Source organism: Oncorhynchus mykiss, chromosome 10, assembly GCF_057628025.1.
Source record: "Oncorhynchus mykiss isolate SJ-2025 chromosome 10, ASM5762802v1, whole genome shotgun sequence".
In the NCBI taxonomy this organism is placed as follows: domain Eukaryota; kingdom Metazoa; phylum Chordata; class Actinopteri; order Salmoniformes; family Salmonidae; genus Oncorhynchus; species Oncorhynchus mykiss.
In genome coordinates this window covers 37,889,088-37,895,087 of record NC_143031.1, presented here as the reverse complement: position 1 = coordinate 37,895,087, position 6,000 = coordinate 37,889,088, and the positions used below count along the sequence as shown (strand labels likewise).

General features: G+C 39.0%; 1 protein-coding gene across 1 annotated transcript in view; it reads left to right on the top strand.

Moving 5' to 3' along the window:
• The first annotated feature begins 1,045 nt into the window (after positions 1–1,045).
• Positions 1,046–6,000, top strand: part of LOC110533823 (teneurin-1) — a 185,580-nt gene continuing 180,625 nt past the window's right edge. The window contains exon 1 of the mRNA XM_036990211.2: positions 1,046–1,699. The gene's annotated coding sequence lies outside the window, so the exon portion shown is untranslated. The remainder of the gene's footprint in view (positions 1,700–6,000) is intronic.

Sequence of the window (6,000 nt, the reverse complement as noted above, 5' to 3'; positions counted from 1 at the left end):
TAAGCATTCAAAATGTAATGAGTACTTTTGGGTGTCAGGGAAAATGTAAGGAGTAAAATGTACATGATTTTCTTTAGGAATGTAGTGGAGTAAAACTAAAAGTTGTAAAAATATAAATAGTAAAGTAAAGTACAGATATCCATAAAAAAACTACTGAAGTAGTACTTTAAAGTATTTTTACTCTGTCTTGGCCACTCATCTCCGGCTTGACAAAATGTAAGGGTTCTGCTCAAACCACAATGCAATTTGGAACATATACCACCTGGTTTCTAGTCAATTCACACATTTTTCATGCGGCTGACATGCAGTAATGTTAAATAATGGTGTAATAAAAAAAAAAAAAGAATAATAATATTTTTTTCGCGCATGTTTTAATTGTGATAGGTTTACGTTTTACACGTTCGGCGTAACCCCGCTATTTATTTTGCCGGGATGCAGTACCTGATCGTACCACCTTACTTTCACCCCTGCTTTTACCAACAAAAATCATCTACACTTATAAAAGAGACAATTACCTTCAAGCAGATCATTTGTATTTTATTCAAGGACTTCAGGCCGAGGAGTAATAGCTACTTGTTTGTAGAACCGGCATCTTCACTTGAACAAATGTCACAGGCAAAATTACAGGCTGCGTCGGGCACTCGAGGGGGCGTTGCTTACCAACGCAGGTGCTTCACCATTTTTTTCTTTAGATACCCCCCCCCCAAATAAACTTTTTTTGTGTTGCTATTTACAAAGGGGTGTATATTCTATTTATATTGGCAAATTTAACTTGCAACATGGCCTTTAATAGCCACTAATAACAACAACCATAATAATAGTAAAGGTCATGATTATCATCATCATTAATTGGACAATTACACATCGTTTAAAAGCTTGTTTTTGCATAACACTACACAAGCCTACCATTATAAGAGAGGGATAACTAGGTTTGCAATGTTCAACAATATCTCTTCAAGCTGAAACACTCATTTTGTTCCAACTTTAAGCACCTTGTCCCCCAACCAAATGAACTGCCAATAAGCCAACATTCCATTCAAACAATACAGCCAATCCACAGTCATACAGTATACTTACTGAAATCAGTAGACCAGAGGACTAAAACAAGTTGTAAATGGAACAAGTACTGAAATTAGCTTTAAAACAGCAACATTTTCTCTCAGCCTCATGGCAAAATGTGTAGAATTGTAGGATTGTAGGATGCGTAGCATTGTTAAACCCCAGAAAAGAGGGCTCTTGCTCAGACCTTGCGGACGCCCCGCGGAATTGCGGTACGCCACTGACCTTACCTCGTCAGGCTGGCTGTGTTGGATGGTGAAATTATTGCTCACCGGTGCCACACCCCCTTCTTCTCTGTCGTGTATGGTATATTCCAGTGATGCTGAGTTGGTGATTGTGTCCACCAGGGAAGATTTTTTTTTAAAGATGAACAGTTGAATCATAACCATTAGAAAAAAGCAAATCACACGCGTTCCGCTCTACATATCAAACGCTGTCTTGCCATTCTCTTCGACACATTCACCGGAGCATCATAGCCTATTCAACTGAAGCCAGCGTAGCTCAACCGTCATCATTGCGTTATTTGCCAAGGATACACGAGGATAAAGCATATAATAATGTGAACAGTCTTCTTCTTATTTCTCATGAAGTGAAACTATGGCATGGGAATAAGCCTCCGGTATGGTCACATCACGAAAAGGTGAGCCATTTGTCTACTAGCTACTGCTTTCAGCCTGTGTTTATCGCAGAATTGTTACGTGGCGCGCTATATCCTACTGTATCGCTCCTGAATCGTGGTATCCTCAGGTGTAAAAACATTCGAGAAAGGGATTGTAGGCTATAGTGAGTGCAGTGATAGCCCCGTACACAAGGTGCCGGCTAGGCTATGGGATATTCCCATTCGGCGGGCCCGTGGTGCTAATGGACATTATCTTTATGTTCCTAGCTGGTGATACCAACTCTGAGGAAAGGACATTCTGTGGTAGCCTACCTAAACATGACCATTTTGCTAAGGCTACAGACTACACCTGTCCCGTAAACTTTACAGACAGCAAGATAATTGGAGTTGCCATGTTGGTCAGCAATGAACCAGTGCATTACAATATATTTATTAGGCTTACATTGTGTACATTAAGGTTAGGCTATAACGTAGCTTAACTTGTGTATCGTATTGTTAGTAGTATGTATTAGCAGTAGTATTATACATTCAGTAATGTCGGCAGTTCTGCGAATATAGCCTGATCAGTCGATCAGCTTTCTCGAGTAAAGATGTAGACAAATAGCCCACGTAAAATGTTATACTAATGCACTTGGCTTGATGACATGACCAGAAACAAAATATATTTTTACAACTTCCAAAGATGAAACAAAAATAAAATAAAATCATTTTTATAATAATATCTCAATGGTATCTATGACAGGTTGTAAAATTGCTGCTATCTGTTGACAACCTTGTGCAATGTGCAAGACAGACCCGTCTGAAACTGGCAACAGACATATTTCTTACTCAGGGGTGTCCAGTAATAGCTTTAATAACATGTGTTTAATTGAAAACAACTATTACATATTATTACATATATGTTACCTGCAATTATGATTTTGTTTTTTATATGATAACGCAACTGAGTATGATGGCATTTATTGGCATTCATTTGCTCTCAGGAGCCACCTGAAACACACAGGCTCTGGGCTATTATAGTCAGAGGCAATGCTGAGCTTCCATTACTGCATTTTTGGAAAATGTTAATTATATTAATCTGCATTGAGTAGGAGAGATGAAACTACTGCAGACTGCAGATGTGCTATGCGAAAGCCATATTCATGTACCGTTATGTAAGCCTACCTCATGTAGTGTAATGGATGATAATTCTTGATATTCTTATCAAATGCTATGAACCTCTTGAATAGATCAATCCGAATATCATCCAAATAAAACACAGCTCTAAAATCTAAATACCAGTAGGCCTATCGGATTGATAAACAGTGTGACAACAGTTCATTTTCTCGATAAAAATACACAGTCATTTTTTTTTTTAGAGTTATTGAGTTTAAAATCTATACAAGCAAGTCTCAGTGTGTTTTGAGAAGTTATGTACTGTACACTGAATTCAGAGTGGTTTACATTGTACATCATCAAGCAGCCAATCCCCTTGCCTTATTTCTCACTCCTTTCAATTTTATCACTGGGTTTAGCTGTAGAAAAAAATATTGGGAAAAAAATAGATACTGTTACATATCGCAATATTATTTTGGATGATATTATATCAATACTTAGACTTTTTGTTGTTGTTGCTAGGTAGCGTTACCTAACGCTAGTCGGCTGTACCAGTGCCAAAACTACAGTATTTTTCATCCTATAGCTTGTTATCCATATTCTTTTGAAATAGTGAGCCAATATGTTTTCAGCACTTTTATTTCCAAGACTGATCAAAACACATTGTCTCGTGCTATCTCCTGTCTCTCTGCAGCAGACATAAAGTGAGCAATATGTTTGGAACATCAAATCACAATAAAATCGCAGCAACAAATCGCAATACATATAGAATCATGAGAATTGGGAGAATTGAAATACATATCGTACCGGCACCTGCTTCATTCCGCCAATTAGGTTCCTTTTAAGTAGTGTAACTTGGTGCAAAAAAACATTCTGTCATAAAGTGCACATGTTCAACTTCATCAAAAACATGTTTCCCATCTCAAGAGGTTAAATAAAAAAAAACACTATAGTAAGTGCCTATTAAGTGTCAAATAAAGTAACAGGGTTGATGACTTCATCTCAAATCAGCCATGAATCCCCTTTTGACAGGGGGAATGGAAGCTTGTTGTGTGAAACAGGGAGTGGCAATTGATTGCAGGCTTGCCATTTTTTTAATTGTTAAAACATTTCTAGCCTGTCTATCTATGTGCCATCAAACCCCTGCAGCATGTCCAGAATGCTGCAGTCTACCTGGTGTTTAACCATCCCAAGTTCTCCCATGTCACCCTGCTCCTCCGCACACTCCACTGGCTTCCAGTCAAAGCTCGCATCCACAACAAGACCATGGTACTTGCCTACGGAAAAGCAAGAGGATCTGCCCCTCCAAACCTTCAGGCTATGCTCAAACCCTACACCCTAACCCAAGCACTCCGTTCTGCCACCTCTGGTCTTTTTGGCCCTCCCACCACTACGGGAGGGCAGCTCCTGCTCAGTCCAGTCCCAACTCTTCTCTGTCCAGGCACCCTAATGGTGAAACCAGCTTCCCACTGGGGCTAGGACAGCAGAGCCCCTGCCAATCTTCAAAAAACATCTGAAACCCTACCTCTTCAAAGAGTATCTTAAATAATCCCCTTTACTAGCTCTGACTTTGCTGACAGTTACTTTATTGAAGAGAAATGTACTTTCTATGCCTGTGATATGTGGTTGTCCCACCTAGCTATCTGAAGATGAATGCACACACTTTATGTCACTCTGAATAAGAGTGTATACTAAATTACAAACATTTTAATGTAACGGGGTTGACCTTTTATGCTCAACCCGCTTAGTTTCATACCACAAAACTAGAGGTCGACCGACTATGATTTTTCAACGCCGATACCGATTATTGGTGGACCAAAAAAAGCAGATACCGATTAATCGGACAATTTATTTTATTTTATTTGTAATAATGACAATTACAACAATACTGAATGAACACTTATTTTAACTTAATATAATACATCAATAAAATCAATTTAGCCTCAAATAAATAATGAAACATGTTCAATTTGGTTTAAATAATGCAAAAACAAACTGTTGGAGAAGAAAGTAAAAGTGCAATATGTGCCATATAAAAAAAGCTAACGTTTAAGTTCCTTGCTCAGAACATGAGAACATATGAAAGCTGGTGGTTCCTTTTAACACGAGTCTTCAATATTCCCAGGTAAGACGTTTTAGGTTGTAGTTATTATAAGAATTATAGGACTATTTCTCTCTATACCATTTGTATTTCATATACCTTTGACTATTGGATGTTCTTATAGGCACTTTAGTATTGCCAGTGTAACAGTATAGCTTCCGTCCCTCTCCTCGCCCCTACCTGGGCTCGAACCAGGAAGACATCGACAACAGCCACCCTCGAAGCATCGTTACCCATCGCTCCACAAAAGCTGTGGCCCTTGCAGAGCAAGGGGAACAACTACTCCAAGTCTCAGAGTGAGTGACGTCACCGATTGAAACGCTATTATCGCGCACCCCGCTAACTAGCTAGCCATTTCACATCGGTTACACCAGCCTAATCTCTGGAGTTGATAGGCTTGAAGTAATAAACAGCTCAATGCTTGAAGCATTGCGAAGAGCTGCTGGCAAAATGCACAAAAGTGCTGTTTGAATGAATGCGTACGAGCCTGCTGCTGCCTACCATCGCTCAGTCAGACTGCTCTATCAAATATCAAATCATAGACTCAATTATAACATAATAACACACAGAAATACGAGCCTTTGGTCATCAATATGGTCGAATCCTGAAACTATCATTTCGAAAACAAATGTTTATTTTTTCAGTGAAATACGGAACCGTTCCGTATTTTATCTAACGGATGGCATCCCTAAGTCTAAATATTGCTGTTACATTGTACAACCTTCAATGTTATGTCATAATTACGTAAAATTCTGGTAAATTAGTTCGCAACGAGCCAGGCTGCCCAAACTGTTGCATATACCCTGACTTTGCGTGCAATGAACGCAAGAGAAGTGACACAATTTCACCTGGTTAATATTGCCTGCTAACCTGGATTTCTTTGAGCTAAATTTGCAGGTTTAAAAATATATACTTCTGTGTATTGATTTTAAGAAAGGCATTGATGTTTATGGCTAGGTACAGTCGTGCAACGATTGTGCTTTTTTCGCAAATGAGCTTTTGTTAAATCATCCCCTGTTTGGGGAAGTTAGCTGTCTTTGTTAGGAAGAAATAGTCTTCACACAGTTCGCAACAAGCCAGGCGGCCCAAACTGCTGCATATACCTTGACTCTGTTGCAAGAGAAGT